At 35.4% G+C, this 18744-nt stretch overlaps 1 protein-coding gene across 6 annotated transcripts in view; it reads left to right on the top strand.

Annotated features, from left to right (window-relative positions):
* CPSF6 (cleavage and polyadenylation specific factor 6) overlaps nt 1-11232 on the top strand; it is a 33681-nt gene extending 22449 nt beyond the window's left edge. For 4 of the 6 annotated variants that reach the window (XM_084759864.1, XM_084759863.1, XM_084759862.1 and 1 more), the window contains one exon: nt 6510-11232. The gene's annotated coding sequence lies outside the window, so the exon portion shown is untranslated. Of the gene's footprint in view, nt 1-33; nt 5227-6475 lie in introns of those variants that run through there. The other 2 variants (XR_014775091.1, XM_084759861.1) reach the window with 2 other exon arrangements.
* The last annotated feature ends 7512 nt before the right edge of the window (nt 11233-18744 follow it).

Below are 18744 nucleotides of genomic sequence, written 5' to 3'. Positions count from 1 at the left end.
GTAATTATAACTCCAAGGCTGTTGTTTATACAGTAAATATACCTACATTTTAAGTGGTCCAAGTACTTGTTCTGATTTAATCTTCTGGAAACATCTGAAAACAGGTAAGCCATTTCAGGTAAAAAACATTTAACCTTTTTCCCATTAAATATTGTATTCATGTTATCTGTGACTTTTAGATTTCACTCAGATTGTGGTTTTAAAGCAATAAAAATAATCAAGAGGACTCATTGTCTACTTCTAAAATTTGAAAATTGGGATTGTTGTAATCACATACATTGTTTGCATGTGATTTAAAATACAAAATACCAGGGGATTGTTTCAGAAATGAGTTTTTTGTGCTTGGATTTTTAAAAATAAAACTTCTATCCTTCCTTCCTTGAACTAACTTCATTTGTCCCTGAAACTTTTTAAGAAAATCTAACACTATAATAGATAATAATACAAAAGGTTGTTTTTCAGCATTGAAAGTGCTTTTTTTCTTAGAAAATTAAAAAAAAAATTTTTTTTCCTAGCATTTGATTTTTGTTTTTTAAAGGAACACTATCTTTTTATTTGCAAAGAAGACATAAAGTGGGTTCAGGTTACATACCTAAAAACTTCACATTGCCAAGTAATTGCCAAGCCATCCACCCCAAGTTAGAAATACTTGGGAACAATTTTCTTTGTTGTTTCACTCATAAGCCATAATCATTGTCTTTTTTTTCTGTATTTTAAAAATTTCTTGTGTACATTTTTTCATAAAGTAAAATGAGTTGTCTGTTTATACTTCATTTTTACATGTAATTTTATTTTGTATTTGTGAACAGTGTTTACTCATGAAGAGTGGGGAAAAAGCACTGTGAATCTTTTGTATGTGGCAGGTTATTCTGTAAACAGCTTCATATACTGATGGAATATTTGAATTAAGTTAGACTTAAAACAAATCCTTTATAAGTAAATTCTTTACAGAAACGTACTGAAAATTCAGTCCTGAAAATTGTTAACATTTAAATTGTAATTGGCTTTATCATGTATGTAATTCTGTTGCTAGCAGTTTCTCTAATCACACACATCATCCTTTTTGAAAAAGGAAAGTAATTCTTTTATGGAACATAAGTTAGTAACCTTACAGTTTAAGGGTTTTTTGAAATGAGAAAGCCCATTTTAATACTTTGTCTTACATATTAAATACGCCCTTGAATATTTATAAAAACTTTTTTTTACTACTTATACTCTGCATTAAAATTTTAATTCTCAAAACATTTCTCTATTTTAAAATTACTAAAATTGTGCTGTTTTGGTATAAAAACTGAATGTTGTGTTATTTAAATCTTAGCTGAATTTTAAATGAAGTTTTTTTATTCCTAGTAAAAATCCCTTAAGGTGGATTGTGGCCAAGTTATCGCATGAAATGTCTGATTCGTCATTTAATAAAGTACAGAGTCTATAAGTTGTATTTTTATTCATTTGTTTGTTTATTTATTTATTTATTGTAGGCTTTGTAGTTTATCAACCATCTTATAGTACCAAAGATATGATAGTGAAACTTGGATACATTTCCAGTAATTCAGTGTGTCCATTCAACCAGTTCATATGTAGAGTTAGTAGCAGTTTCCTATGGGTGTTCATAAAATTAATTCAGTAAACCAAGTATGTTCCTTTGAAAATTTCATTGTTAATTTTTACATCCTTTGAATTTACAATCCAGTTGAGAGTATACACCTAAATATTCATGATTTGAGTTCCATGTCATTCAGGCATTAACTACAATTTCTTAGTATGCAGTTGATGTTTTCTGCAATCAGTGATGTACCATATCCCAAATCCCATGTTTTGTTTGTACATTAATCAGAATTGAATTGTAATATTGTGTGTGCCTTCATCCAAGCAAAATTTACAAAAGCCTTTCTAGTGGGGGAAAAAGGATTCTTTCCTGGATCATTGTACCTTTGCTATATTCCAAGAGGTATTGTGGAAGTAGATGTGAGTAAGAGGGTGGGGGCTGGGATTAAAAACATATATTGGAGTGCAAACCTATTTGCAAATTTTATTATCATTATAAGGTCTGTTGACCTCTTTAGAAGTTTTTAAATATGAGTCCTTTTGAACTTCCTTGTAAAATTTAAATGGAATAAATGGAATAAGAAATACTTCAGCAATAAAGTAACTGTCAGTCTTTGTGTAAGTTAATAATGTAATATGCTAATGAGTGATGATGGTGGTGAAGGGAGGTGCTGCTGTTGATGTCTGTCCCATTCTAAGTTTTTTTTGTGTTTGAACTTTTGGGTAATGTCAATAGCATTCTCATTTGAAAATGTATTAGTTTTTCTAAAAGCATTCCATACTCAACTTCAAATAGGTAATAATACTTAAATGAGAAAAAAAATAAGTTTTGTAAATTTCAGTGTGTAAATGCGTTGTGCTTCATATATTGTAATTTTTGCCTCTATTCTCAGACCACTCTGAGCAAAATAAAAGATGTAAGGTTGTGTTCTTAATGGAAGTAATGTTACTGTTGCAGTTCTAGTTGAGGTCCTTTCTTTAGGTTTTGTTTATCTTACTACTGGTTTAGAATAGCCCCACTCAGCAGTTTCTGTTAAACTGAGTTTTGTGTACTGAAGAAAAGTGAAAGCAAATTCTTTTTCTAGATGCTTTTTATTCAGGCTCCTCTTCCTAACTTATGAGATTCACATGTTCTCAAGTGATCCCCCCCCACCCCCCACTGTGTTTGGAACCTGGGTAAAATAACTGTAAGAGTATGGCCATGTGATTACTGCTGGCATAAATGTCATTAACTTGGATTTATTTACTGCACAGAATTTAGGATGCTTTGTGTTGCTTATTCAGATTATCTTATAGCTTTTGTTAATTTGGGAGAAAGCCCAAAGAAAAGCATTTCTTTTCTATTAAGATGTTCCACCTCCTTAGGAGTGTTATGTTGAGGCTTTTGTGAAAATGAAATTCTTTTCATTGCCTAGGGAGTGAAGACTGTTCACAGGATTTCAAAATTACTTCTCTAACTCTAGATCACTTTTTTCCTGTTTAGTATTCCCAGCCTTGTTTTCTTATGCTTTCCCATCTATCTCAACTGCTTTGCTTAATTTTGCTATGCTGGCTCAGTTTATTTTTTGATTCCTGATGATGGTTTTAGTATTTGTAAAATCTTATCTTGACCCTACACTGTCTTACGTGAAGTGACAAAGAGAGGGTAGGAAGTGATCTCTTGGATATATGTATAGTGTTTTGCTCACTGTGGTTTAAGAATATAGTTTTGTTTATAAATAATTGATGTTTTCTGTCTTAAAAAAATTCAATGCCAATGTGAGTCACCTTGCTTTCTCACCTTCATCTCAGTGTGAACTCCCTACCATTGTTTAGTTTGTATATTGGATTGTTTTGAATAACTAATGTTTTAAATGAGTATTCAATTAGCATTGTTGAAGGGAAACCTACTAACCAGGAAGAGATTGTCATTCATGTCACTCAGATGGACACTTTTGCTTTCTGTGGTTAAACAAGAGCTTAACTCTCGACAGTGGGTGAATTCTAAGCAACAAACAGTTTATTTTGAAATGTCCATATTTTTTGGATGACTCTTTGGCACCAAGCTTTTTTCTTTTTTTGTGATGGAGTTGATATTTCTATGCAGCCAGTTGCATAGACCACTTAATTGTGTATTTTGTAGAGTAGTAACAAACTTTAGTTGAAATGGGGTAAGTATGTGTTCAGAGAAAAACAGGAAAGACAAACTGTTTCAGTAGTTAGGAGCCTTTTGTGAACATCAGTAATAAACAATAGTGTTTTGTGTACTGTGTACTGGTCAACATAAGATGAAGCTTAAGAGTCATTATGTTTATATGCTTCTGTTTCCTACTTCATCCCCATTCCTCATTAAGGAGAAAATTTAAGATTTAGAAGGGTAAATTTTACTTATTTAAAAAGCATTGCATTTCTAAAATTATGTGAGAATCCTTTTATATTCAGCACATTACTATGAAAATCTGTAAGAGCTCACTATGATAATATACACTTGTGACCTCAGCACCTTAAGAGGATTCGGTGAGGTTCAGGTGAGCCTAGTTTACATGTAGAGTTTCAGGCTAGCCAGGCCTCTGTAAGACCTAGTTTCAGAAATAAAGACACCCAACATAAAAACCTATGAGAATTTTCATCAAATAGATATTAGAATGTTTTACTTAAAAAGATAATTTTACCGTGAATAATGACGAATAATGCTAAGATTGCATCTACGAGTAACAAACTTAATTTGAGTTGTTAATTATGGTTTGGTAGCACATTATCTCAGAATGTAGGCATCTCACTCTGTATTGAAGTTCTATTGCTTGCTTTAGCTTGCAGACTCTAAAAGTGTAGTTTCATTGCCTCAGTTCATTTAGCAGCTGCTTACATAGGTTCCTTTATAACTGAGAGCTAAAGCAAGTAATTGTGTGGATTTGACATTACAGATTTGAGCAAATGCTGTTTTTACTATGGCCATTGAATGTATTTGTTACTTTTAAGCTTTTTGATAATTTTGTTTATGTAGCTGTCTACTTAGACATTTGAGACTATAGTATGGAATTGAAAATGGGTTGTATTGCCTTCAAATTTTGCTTCCATTTAAGATTGTAAAATTTGTGTTTATGTAAAGTGTTTAGAATTAGAAATAAAAGCTCCTAAACTATTCCCTAAATTTTATGTCTGTATGGTGAAAATTTAAGGTGTTCCAGTTAGTAAAGACCTATCTATAATATAATGAAGGAAAAGATGAGTGCATTATTAGTTCTGCATAAATATGTATATTATGACCTCACAAACAGGATATCCTGTATTAAAGTAGTAAGTTTCCATTGGGGTCATGCATATATATCCCTTTCCTTGCACTGTGACTTTAAATAATTTTTCTCTCAGTGATTGATTCATTCTTCATTCCTTACAACACAACAAAAATATTAGGAGAGACAACACTTCTTTTTAGTAGGATTTATTAATTTTCCTGTAATCTTTTTTATAGAATAAAACATGTGCCTTGTCTTCCTTTAATGCTTTACTGTTTTTAAAATTCACCAGTGCTGGATGTGTTAGTGTAGGTTGTTAGTGTAGGGTGTGTGTGTGTGGTGTGTGTGTGTGTGTGTGTGTGTGTGTGTGTGTGTGTGTGTGTGTGTGTGTGTGTGTGTGTAGTACTGGATTTAGTCCTTAGTATCCATCCCAGAAGACAAACCAAAAGACCTACAAGAATTGTAACCTGTAAAAGTGAAACATTTGAAAACTGACGTTGTAGACTTTTTTTCTGTTAAATAACTCCTATATAAGTCTCATCAACATATAAAATCAAAGGTACAAAAGATGATTACTATAAATAGCATAAATATCTCTAAAAATATGCAGATACATAGTATTTAGATGAGAAAGAACCTTTCCTTTTGTTCTTTCAAGATTTAAGGTTTTATTAGTATGAACATGTGTATGCGTACTGATACTTTTAAGATTCTCCCAGTAGAGAAATGAACACAAAAATTTGTAGTTGTCACAAAAATTGTTCCTGATTATAAAGCAAAGAATCTTTTAAAAATTATTTTTTAGGACAATGCCACTAAGCATTGTATGCGTTTGAAAAACATTAAAATACCCTTTTAGAATTTTAAATATTTGGTATTTCAATGATTCAAAATAATCAAATATTGGATTATTTTTTAAAATTAATGTTTCTTTTTTGGACATTAACTTGAAGTTTACATAAATATGTATTACTGAGACTATATTATCAATTTTATTGTTGGTTTTCCCTCTCCCCCTTTATGTAAGTTTTCAATGAAATTTATCATTGTAGATGCTCATTAGTTTATGTTTGGTTAGTGGATATAGTTGAAATAGAGTGAAAGTAATGTCTCAATTATGTATTATGTCTAAAGATTTGTATGTGGATGTCATATTTAATGTCCATTTGAGGTATTTATCTATAAATTTTGTAACATGGAACTCCATTGGTTTATAACAAATTGGCAGAATTTCATGTATGCTGTCAAATACAGTTAATTTGTGAATTTCATTGCATTTTATATTCAGTTCAGCATTTGTCAAATAAGTTGATATGTGGATGAATGAAAAATATCTACATTCAAATCCAAGCATTTTTCCATTTATTTTGTAGTATGCATATTTTAGAAAATGACTTATGACTGTTCTCAATCATCACAGAAACAGTAGCTGCTCTGTTTTCATTTGTTATTGTAATTTTTTCTTTTTAAAATTAGCACATATTGTATACAGTAATGGTCTTCACTGACTTTTAAAGGTAGTTGATATGTAAAAAGAATGAAATATGGCAATTTTCTGTTTTTGAATTTGTAAATAAGGAGCATTTCTCCACCACACAAGCAGCTACTGTTTGAATTACCTTTTATTTTGTGTTAGAATACCTAACCGTGAGTAGATGCACGACTTGTGTATGTATAGCTAAGCCAACATTTTTTCTGTGTATTTTGGGGAATAGCAAAATCTACATCACAAATTTTGACACATTACAGCTGAAGGAAGAGGAACACCTTCCAAGACAAAACAGTCTTCATGGGGGAAAAGTGACGCTTGTCCAGCAGTTTGCTTCTTGTGATTGAACTGAACCTGTAAGGAAGGATTCATGGATAAACTGAGCAGGAATAGATCTGAATAAAGCAAATCTGCATAAATGGTAACCAGTAGCTCTACTTTATTTTTTATGTTGCTTAACTGTTTTATTTGAAGGAAACCTGTGTGATTTTAAAAAGTTAATAGCTTTTGCAACTTTATTACTGGTTATATATATTTGGCCATTATAATGTGCAAGCAATTGGAAAAAAAAGTCAAGTAAATGCTTGTTTTTATAGTAGTTTGTTCTTGTTAAAATGTTCATATGATAATGTCTGTAAACAGCACCACTTTGATTACAATAGATGTAGTGTTGTAATAAACTGTTTAACGGGGCTGATGTGTAAAGCTGTTCAAGTTATTTGATGTTTACACCTCAGGGAAAGTCTTGTGTTCAGCAATATCTAAAGATAATGTTACTATGACAACATTTTTACTGTCCTTTAAAAAAGCATTGCAATAGCGTGTTTGGATATGCATCAATCTAATCTTGCGTTCAGTGAATTAAACATAACTAATTAAGTGTCTCTTGCCCTTGATTTTGATATTAGAATAGGTGATTACATGGGTATTTACTATTTCTATATTCTGCTTTTCTAGCTGTTTTTACCTAGTTAGCTTGTGATTTTGCTGAATGGTATGTAACTGTGTAAAAACTGAAATTTGACAGATACAGGATTCTAGTCAATGTGTTAGGGGTAAAAAAAATTTGAGGTTGTAACATTTTTGGTAAAAACTCATGTATTTGCTACAGTAGTGCAGCTTAATCACAACCCAGATATACTGAAAAATTAATTGAGAACTGCTAGCATTTAAGAGAGACTTTGATAATTCTGATTTGATGCAGTAATTTACTGTATCATGCTGATGGTGCCATGGGCAGTGTGAATACGGCCATACAGCAGATAAATGAGTAAAGAAACCCTATTTGATAAAGATTTCTGAAGGGTGTGACGTTTACTAACATTGGGCTGATTCTTGAGTGTGTGTTATAAGAGATTACAGTTACATCCTGTCTTCATGGTTCAAGGAATTCTATGTATATTCCTGTAACCTTGTTGATTTATGCTTGTTTAGAGTTAGTTAATGAGCTGAATTTTTAAAAGCCAACTATAATAAAAGGCTGTATTAAAAGCACCTGGCTAGCATGTGTTCTGCAAAGTTACCAGACAGACGGTCAACTTGATGGCCTATTTTTATAAAAAGGTAAAGATTAGAATTACTAAATAAATTTGAAATAAAAATCCTTAAGCTAATTTGTTTTAAATATATTTTAAAGATCTTCTTACCTATGAGAGATCTTTGGATATTATGCATTGACTTTGAAGTTTGTCTCAATCTAAGGGCAATGCCTAAGGTATGTACCATGGCTAGAGAGAATATGCAGCCTGAGAGATTTGTACTTCTCTTCAGTTTCATCCTTTCTGCTTTTAAAGTACTCAAAAATTAGTTTTAAAACATCCATACCACTGCCAGTTCATTTTAAAACGTTTTGTGAGCAGAGTGTTTTGGCAAGGGATCATTGGTGTTTACTACAACTGTTGTTAGCTCTCAGAAATGATTTTTCTTAAGTGTTTAATCTTGTTGAAATGTAGTTGCCTTTTTTATTTGAGAGTTGTATCAAAATCTATTGTTTTGTGTATAGGTATTGTATTTTTGTCATTTCTTAGCTTTTTTTTTTTTAATAGTTTAATTGCAATACCCTAATGTGAAGACGTTTGGACATAGTTTACAAGGGAAATTAGTTAATAGTAAGATTAAAAGGTAAGTAAAATGTCCACGAGGGTAAAATTTCTCTGAAAACCTTAAAAAATGGAATCACAAATACATATACTTGAAATGAAACTGGAGATTTTGTACTATTTTAATCTTCATTGCTTTTCATTTCTTTCTTTTTTGTTTTTGAATCAGTTGAACCCTTTGCTTCCTCTCTTTGCTTGGCTTATTCCATTCAATGACTTTGGTTGCAGATAGTGTGAGTGCTGCTGCTAGTCGATTATTTTAAGTGTTGTCAGGAAGAAATAAAATAACTTTGGTTTGGCCAAATTTGCAAAGTCTCCTACCTGATAACACATGAATGTATAACAGTAAAAGTAAAAATTTTAAACCTTGTTTTATTTGTCAAAGCCCTTCTGTTATTTTATTGTGTAAAAGCAGTCCAAAGAGAGAACTCTTTGCAAAGACACCAAAAAACAACAAAAACAAGAGAGAGAGGATCAAAAAGGAGTGAGGGAGAGTTTATATAGTGGCCATGAAAACCAGCTTGAGTTTATCTTGAGTCCTAGCATTGCCTAGTGCTGTGCAGTCACATTCCTTGCAACTAGCAGCACAGTTAGATGAGTGGTAGAGCACTCACATGGCATTTATCCTGGAGCAGCACGTTGAGTTCAATACACTGCTTTGAGGGAAAGGAAGTCCTTTTGTAGAAAGGATTATTTTAGTGTAAATATACATGTGTTTGTCAGTTTTCATCATCAAGATTTTGAGTGACTTGCCGTAGCTATTGATCATGTATCTTAGCTCATTTAATGGCTCTTTCACCTAGAATGTTCTTAAGCAGTTATTACATTTTGGAATTCACAAATAACATGTAGCTTAAGATATTATTTTCATTTGATTCTCCTATGGAGACTGTTGCTTTAGCTTTTACTAGTTTAAAGTCAGTTCTAAAATTAAACATGGATGTTTTAATGAATGTTGTATAATATTTTATAGTGAAGGGGGAAATTGTTGGAAAGGGTAAGACTTTCTCTTTCCTTGTGTATTTGAATGTGCCAATAACCTAAGTACATGCTGTTTCATTCAATGAGATGCTACTGCAAGACTCTTCTGTTGGAGTGCTCTTGGCATTTTAGTTTTGTTACCCAAATGGTCATTGCATCTGTATATCTTACAAGGTGGCCCCAATATTGTTTTAAGCTTCAGCTTAAGTTATTTTAAGAGGAAGTTTATATTCTGAGTCTTTACTGAGAATACAGTGTTGAGATTCTTGCTATTGCACAGATAAATGATTTTTAAATTTTATTCATGACATTCATTTGCAACCTATAGTCCTCTGTAAATGTTTCCCCTGCTTGTATGTACTTTACTAAATGCACGCCTATTCATTGTACATACTAGACACTTATGCTAAAACATATTAAGTAGGATTTTTGTAGCAAAGCATTCTATTTTTATGTTCTTATAGTGTATGTGTTAACATTAATATTCAGTTTAAACACTGGTGTATTTATTTTTTAGCAACTTGACTCCTAGAAGCCTTAGACTGATTTTTAAATAAACATTCAACCAAAAATTATGAATTTATTGAGATGTGGCCTTATATGTGGTGTTTTTTTGTGTTCATAACATGAGATTTTTTTAAAATTTAGATTTTATTTAAATAAAGATTTAGAATTAGTTTCATTTTAAGTCAAAATAGAAAATGTACTAAGCGTCTAGGCTTCTGGGAGGAAGTTCTTATACTCTTCTTTCTTGCGCTAGAAAGAAGCAATATGAATTTATGAATATTCAAAATATTCAGGCCATTGTATTATGTTCAGATTGGTTTAGGTTTGTTTTAGCCCAATGTTTCTTTAAACGTTGGCATTCACTGAATATATTAGCTACTGTTTTTTTGTATGGGGTGTATGAACTCTTGGTTACATATAGGCAGATTTCAGTATTTTAAAGACTTCCTGCTACGTTAGTTATATTGTACTGGGAGGCTTTTAAAATATTAGGTAAGATTTAATCGAAGTCACACAAATCTTGAATGGTACCTGTGGATAGTAAATACTACGAGCATTTTTTTTGTGTTACACCCTAAAACTCCACCATGGGAGTAAATTACACTTATTTCATAATTGGACAGACTCTTACCCTTAATTTTAGAAAAAAATATCTTATTTTGAAGGCATATATATGCCTCACTGTTCCTGCATAACAATTCTCAGCATTTCTGTATTCAATTTTAAAATACAGTGATAAATTCACGTTTGTTTATTTTATTTTATTTTTTACTTTGAAAATTGTAGTACTCAGGTGGTATTTAATGGGAAATGGTCCTTTGGGGTGAATCATGTATTTTGAGGACGCAACTATAACATTTATGACTTTAGCCTTAAAAAGGTCTATTATTCCTTTCTCGGCATCCCATGGTGTATTAGCAAAGTAGTTTACAGCCCAGCACAGCCTTACAAAGTTGTTTTACAATTTTTTATGGAAAACCCTTAGCAACGAAAAATTGTATCATATTACAGTACCCATGAGTTATTGAATAATCACCCTTTGTAAATAAGTTGTCTAATATCAGAAGGCCAAAGAAAGTCTTGAGATTTTAGCTATTGAATGTGGTGACTTCATAAGATTTCTGTGCACAAGGTAAGATTCCATTAAATAGGCATCCTTTTGATGTCCATGAAAACTAGACTTCCATATTAGCTTCTTTCAAAAGGTTCATTCCCATTTCATTAAAACGTTTGTATTTGCAATTTTGTGTTTAATGTTTTACTTTGTCTTTTCTTTCTTTAGCATTTAGGTGACTGTTCAGCAGGTTGCTATATGGCCATTGTTGGCCTTAAACTGCGCTAGTAACAAGCATGGTATTTAACTTGTATTGAAAATAAAAACAAAGTTTTGATAATACTTTGCAGTTTGTCCTTCTTGGTTTGACTTACGATTTCTTAAACATTTTAACTTTGAATAAATATAGTATTAACAGATTAGATGCTCATTTGTGTTTTGTCTAAGCCAACCTCCTTGAGAGTGGTTATTTTCTCCCAGCACACACAGCAATTTATTTTACCAGACAACTTGGGAACAGTATAGGACATACTTTCCAATAGTAACAGATTTGTTCTTCAAATAGCTGATCCATTGGGACTGGGGATACAGCTCAGTTGGTAGAGAACTTGCATACAATGCAGGAAGCCTGGGCTTGATTCACAGCTCCACACAAGACAAGCCATAGTGGGGCACAATGTAATCTCAGCACTCTGGATCAGAAGTTCAGATTTATCCTCATCTCATGCATGAGATCCAAGCCCTCCTGGACTATATGAGAGTATGCTTTTAAAGAAGAAAGAGAAATACTTGATAGGCAAATGTTGAATTGGATGGCAAGTTTTTACATGCCACATCTGAATAACAATGCTAAACAGTTTAGTTACTGTCAGCACTTACATGGCATTGCTAGCTTTCTTGTTACTGTTTATGCATTTTAAAGTTGCGTTCATCATTGGAATACTTTGTCTATAGCCTTAATATAACAACAAAAAGCATGTAACTGAAAGTTACTGGGGATATCTTGAGTAAAGAACACACCAAACAAAAAGGAATCAGTTACAGCTTGCATTCCCTCAAACTTAGGGTATAGCTGAGGGATGACATTGAATCTGGGATCCTTCTGCCATGTGTGAGTGCTGTCTGTCATAGTGGACATTCCCAGTTTCTGCAGTGCTAGAGATTGAAACCCAAGGCTTCCTGCAAGATAGCCAATTGAATTACAGCTCCAACCTGGTACAGCTGTTTCTGCCTGTTAAACAAGAGACTTAAGATGATTCTCTTAGTCTTCCTACTTGTGTTTCCTAAGCCCAATCATGAAATAACCTTGTTTAGATTTTTTTTTTTTGAGACAGTTTTCTGTATAGCCTTGGCTATCCTGGCCTCACTTTGTAGACCAGGCTGGCCTTGAACTAAAGTGATCACCTGCCTCTGCCTCCCAAGTGCTGGGATTAAAGGCAAACCCAGCCCCTTTATCAGCTTTTATCTTTCATTGGCAGTGCCTAGGAATTTGTGTATGCACCTTGATTCTGATCAGGTATGCAGGATTTTCATACTTCAAAATGCATACTCAGACCCGAGTATGGTACTGTGTGCTTCTAATCGCCATCACTTGGATGGACGTAGGAGAATCTCTAGTCTAAGGCCAAACTAAGTTACCAGTTCGCCCTATCCTTATGTGTCTGTGTTGTGTAGGCACATGCCAGTCAGATCTAAGGACAGCATATATCTTGCTTTGCACCTTAAGATAGCATCTCTCTTGTTTCTGCCGTATTGGCACACTGCAGGCTAGCAGGCTTGTGATCAGATGGGTGAATTTCCTCAGCACCCATACTGAGATTAAAAGTGTGTACCACACTAGGTCCCTCTCTCCCAAGATGGTTTCTCTGTGTAGCTGGGCCAGCCTTGAACTCAGAGATCCTCCTGCCTTTGCCTTCTCTATTGCTGGGATTACAGCTGCCTGACTGTTGGTGCACACACAGGTGAGTTCCAGGACAGCCAGGGCTGTTACAGAGAAACTTTCGAAAAACCAGGCCAACCAACAAACAACCCCCAAGGACACCTCTCTTCTGTTTTTTATTGGCTTTTAGGAATCATTTCCTAAATCACCACAAAATCATGCTTTTTGATGTGCTTACCTGCTAAGCCCTCATGTCTACCCAGTTAGGCCCCACATTAAGTGAGAGGAAGATTTATAGGAAGCTTTGACTTACTTCCTTAACATTATACTGAAATCTGGTAAAGAGGGAAGTACGTACTTTCCGTGTAGAGCAGATTGTGGAAAAAAACCTGTGGGGAGAAGAATTCAGTGTAGTAGGATTTTAAAGAATGCTTGTTTACCTGAAGCAGGTAATAAGAAACATGAAAGCTGTAGGATTTATTAACGCTGGAGCCTACGACCTTAGACTCAGTGAGATGGCTCAACAGGTGGGCACTTGAGCCGTGAGTCCCATCTGCAAGTCTCATGAGGTCTAAGACGATGATAACTAGCTCCTGTTGGTTGCCTTTTGTACACAGGCACAGTGGCATGCATGCCCCGTTCCAAGTTATGTAATTTTAAAAATTACTTTAAATATCACAGGGAAGTGACTAGTGTATATGACGTGTCACAATTCAGTATTCCAAGCATCTGCTGCAGATTAAATTGGGAAAAGAGATTAGACAGGCCAATGAAGCTTACAGCTTTATCAGAAAATGGAATAAAAAAGGGGAAGTAAATGAGGTAGCATGCAGGGTCAGTGGAATATAGTGACATGGTGGCAAGCATGTGTGATGTCATTCCAGTGACTAAGATGGAGAACACTAGAAGATCTTTAGAAGGTGCACATTTAATATTTTGCTGTCCAAGAAATGGTAATCATGTAGCCGTGAGAACTGGGGTTAAATCGGAAGTCATAACCTTTAGTTACAGTTAAAATAGAGAAAAGGCTAAATGTGGTAAGACAGTGGTAAAAGGAATGTGAACAGTCTAGTTGGTATTCTCATACTTTTAGGAGGCAAGCTAAAACTCATTGAGATCAATATGAAGTAAATGGGTGGAAAAAGAAAATTTCTTAAAGGAAAATACATGGAAGGTTATAGGTTTGTACTTAGGGGACAGGAAGTATACGTAATTAGTGACCCACCTACTTTGAAGTAGAAATTGAGATGTTGTATAGGTGTGACCTATATTTAGACTTAATATTTCTTAGCTTTATCAAGGCTATATGTGACCATCTAATTTTATGCTCTATTTTATTGGTGGCAGTTGATTTGCATGCATCTGTTTTTCACAGGATGGTAGATGGATAAAGCTATGGATGAAGGCTCTCATCTTCACCTTTTAGTTTGGTGTTTATCTTTCTAGCCACAAAATACAGTTTACCCATGTCCTCCCTGCTTGAGGGTTTGTGTTCTTAAATGGATTTTGTACTTTTAGTCCTTCGTACTTTTTTTAGTCACACTGTATGGTAAGTTTTACAAAGGAGGCGCTGAGGAGTTGTGACTAGCAAAAAAGTGAGTGGAGGTTAGAAAATGCTCTTTGGATTCTAGTTTTACAGTTATTATTTGCCCATCCCTATCATGCTAAACCCCTCTGCCCTATTTTTTAAGCTGTATTGATACCAGTAATCAGGAATATATTTGTAAAAGCTCAATTCCACAATTCTTGATACCGACTCTTACCTTGTGAAATGCTTTGTATGTTAAGTCAGGGTATATAAGCTCAGTAATATTTCATATGAATAGGCAGGAGCTCAGTTCATAAGAGTGTGTCCTTTTTTGGAGAGCATTCAAGTTTGGTCCACATTACCCACATCTGGTAGCACTTTATAACCTCTCGTGTGTACCTGGATTGGTATGCACACACACATGTGTACATAATTTTTAAAATATTGGTGCAGATTCTACCTTTGTAATTGTCAGAGACAAGGTAGGTAGATAGTTTGGGGAAGGGGCTGGCGAGATGGCATAGCAGTTAGGAGTACTGGCTGCTCTTCCAAAGGACTCAGGTTCAATTCCCAGCACTCACATGGCAGCTCACAACTGTAACCAGTTCCACAGTATTCACTGCCCTCTTTTGGACTCTGAAGACACAAGGCATGCTCACATATACATAACACTTAGATGCATGTACAAATTTAGAGTAAAATTGGGCCTTGTGTACCACTTTGGAGCATCTCATCCTAGGAGCACACCTGATTTAAAAGATGTGATACTGGTCTAGCAGCTATGAATTCACAGGTGGGTGGCTTTTTACAGCTAATAGCAGACCTCATGTTGTGTAGTATAAACATTGTTAGATTCTAAAGCTGGTTTAGGAGTGCTGGCAACTCTTATCCCTTGAGTAAGCCAGCTCTTTAAAGAATTCACACAGAAACTTTAAAGCTTGTAGCCCATTTTATTGTGCTGTTTTAGATTGATCATCTGAGAAGAATGTACAATGATTTAGTTACCTCCCAGTTATTTCCTGTACTTACAGACATATTAAGTACAGAACATGGCATCCTTTATTAGACCCAACCTGAACTGCTATAAGGGAAATTTAAAGTTCACAGTATTTTTTAAGCTCCTTAGAGTGTCTTGTGTTTGTTTCTCTTTGTGTACTTCCAAGGGAGTTTAGTGTCCCCACTTTAGTGCTTTTGTAACTTACATAGCTGTAAGCTGTACTTGTGCTGTAGCTTTATTTTCTTTTATTTATTTTTATTTATATAGTATTTTGCCCATATGTGTGCCTGAATGCCAGTAGAGGGCACCAGATCTCATTACAGATGGTGAGCCACCATGTGGTTTGCTGGGAATTCAGAACCTTTGGAAGAACAGCTCTTAACCTCTGAGCTATCTCTCCAGCCCCCTTATTTTCTCTTTTTCCTTCCTTCCTCCCCCCCTTCATGTTTCTCCTCCTCCCCCTCTCCCTCTCTCTCTCTTTCTCTCTTCCTCCTTCTCCTCCTGGTCTCTCCCCCTCTCCCTGGCTGTCCTGGAATACAACCAGACTGGCCATGAACTCAGAGATCCACCTGCCTCTGTCTCCCAAGTGCTGGGATTAAAGATGTGTGCCACCACATACCACTAGCTGTCAGTTTCTAATTCAAGCTTTCAAACTTTAATTGCTTGGTGACCAAATATATAAACAATAGGAATCTCAAACTTAACATGCCAATACCAAACTCTAATCTTTGGCACATTTCCTCTTCCCAGTTAGCTCTCAACTCACTCTGACATTTTAGTTGCTTCGTCCTAAAACTTGGAGATACATCTCACATCGAATACATTAAGAAATCTATCATCAGTGAATTCCCAGGACCACTTATATTTATTTACATTGCTTTCTGCCCTTGATACTACATATAGTCTCTTTATGGCACAGATGTCAGTATCCTCAGAATCTTGCAGTGGCTCCATATTTCTGTCAGTAAAGCTGCAGTCCTTAAGAACTTTCCACTGGCGGGAAGGGGGGTGGGGAGTGGGGGTAGGGCTGGTAGGGGGAAGAGGGAGGGAGGATGGGATCAGAAGGAAGGGCCTATGATCTGGATGTAAAGTGAGTAAATAAATGAACTTCCTCTGAGCTTTGTCTGGTTTCTTCTTTCTCTGACTAGATAGTCTAATTTGTTGTCCCCTTCTCACTATGCTCAGCCTATTTCTGCCATTTCTGGTTTCTTGGGTTTTCAGACAGGCCACCATGCTGTTCCCTTTGAATCTTTGTATGGCATATACAGTGCTGCCTGCAGTATCATGGATGTCTGCACTAACACTTCAGGCTTATCTTCACCATTCACTCAAAGTAGTTCAGCACATAATGGTCAGACTAAGTGTGTCAAGATTTGGGCTCAATTCCAGCCTCCTTTACACATAGGGAATTAAACCAAGGGCCCTTGACATGCTAGGCAACTGCTGTCCTGCGGAGCTAAATATCCTGCCCTTTCAACACAAAAGTAGATTCATTGATATGAGTTCCAGGATAGCCAGAGGTATGTAATGAGTACCGGTCTGAACCAGGAAAAAGTGTTAAAGAAAATTTAAAGACTTACTGAAGCTGGGTGGTGCACACCTTTAACCTCAGCACTTGGGAGGCAGAGACAGGTGAGTTTCTGTTTGTGGCCAGCATGGTGTACAGAGCAAGTTCCGGACAGGCAACTCTACACAGAGAAACCTTGTCTCATCTTAAACAAATCAACAAAGTCATTCAAAAATTTCAGTATATTTCACTTAGTTTTCATTAAGCCAATTGTTTGTATTTACATTCATCATTTTGAGATCAGAGAAAAGTTCTGATGGCATGTTACAGTGTAGAAATAAATGACCTAAACATAGTGATTGGACTGTAAGTTTATGTTCTGCGTGTGATTGTTAGCATTATAAGGAAAATGCCGACTTCTTAAGTGGTCTAGAAACTCAGTGTAGAAAGTGGCCTTAGCAACATTGGCATCAGCGAGGCTGGGAGCTGAATTCTGCATTGAACTACAATTCCCACAATCTGCCTGTCTCTGCCTTCTGAGTGTTGGAACTGAAGGGGTGTACCACCACATCTGTCCCTGATCTGGTTCCCTAACTGCAAAGATTATAGACCTGAGCCACCTCACCCAACCCATTTTAGACTGCCTATAATGTCCATCTGATACTAAGATTTATACCATAATGTAATCTAGTTCTTATTTTGGCTATTTGGGGGTGTTTTTGTTAGTATCAGGGATCATTGTATCTTTACTTTAGTGCAGATACCTTTTAAAAGTTATTTCTTCAAGTATTCGATTAAGAAAATTAACAGTTGGAGCAGGATAGATGGCTCACTTGTGGATTTAAACATGTTTTTGTTGTGATCCAAGTGTGGGATATGTAATGATGTAAACATGTTTTTGTTTTGATTCCCAAGTATGGGATGGGGAACAGACTTGTGAGAGAACAGGTGATGTTTATTCACTAGAAGATGAGCTACTTTCTTAGTAGAGACTCTGAGAGGACACACACACACACACACACACACACACACACACACACACACACACACACACACACACACACACGAGATGGGGCTTTTGGGTCTTTGTATTGTTTCCTGTTGTGTGGCTATTCGTCGCTCCATTTTGAGAAGCTCCAGCAGAACCACTCCAGAGAACACTTCGGGGCTCGGGGTTCCAGCTGCTGTTCCAGGTTCCAGCAGCAACTTTGGCTGAATTGCTGCTCTGCTGAAATCCTTCCAACTACGCCAGGAGAATCTCTCCCAGGAACTGAGTCCAAAATGGTCTCCTGTTCCCATTAACCTCTTTTCTCTCCTATCTAGGGTAGGTGGGTTGGAAGGGACCTCAAAGTAGGTTTGGAAAAGGTCGAAGCCTACACTCAATAGTTAAGAGCACTGGCTGCCTGCTCTTTCAGAGGACCTGGGTTCAATTCCCAGCATCCACATGGCAGCTCACACCTGTCTGTAACTCCAGTGCCAGGGCTTCTCACACCTTTACACAGATACACATGCAAGTAAAACACTAGTGAACATAAAACAAAAATAAAGTATACATTCACAAAGAAAGGAAATGAGTTTTGAACTGTTGCCCCTGATCTACCTTTATGTCTATAGGTACAAAAGCAACCTACATATTTCTCCATATCCTTTTGAATCCTGAGTGCTTTTAAATTTCAGTTTATGAGATAAGGAGTGATGCCTTTAAAAATAATTGTTTTTATGGTGATTTGTTTATTTTTAAGAGATTTATTTATTATGTATACAGTGTTCTGCCTGCACTCCTGCACACCACATCTCATTATAGATGGTTGTGAGCCACCATATGGTTGCTGGGAGTTGAACTCAGGACCTTTAGAAGAAAAAAACATTGCTCTTTCCCTCTGAGCCATCTCTCCAGCCTTATCATGATTTATTTTGCTTTGTAACATTACAGATCCAATCTA

Source organism: Acomys minous (assembly GCF_964271855.1).
Source record: "Acomys minous genome assembly, chromosome: 15".
NCBI lineage: Eukaryota > Metazoa > Chordata > Mammalia > Rodentia > Muridae > Acomys > Acomys minous.
The sequence above is the reverse complement of the archived record's forward strand: the minus strand, read 5'-3'. Positions and strand labels throughout refer to the sequence as shown.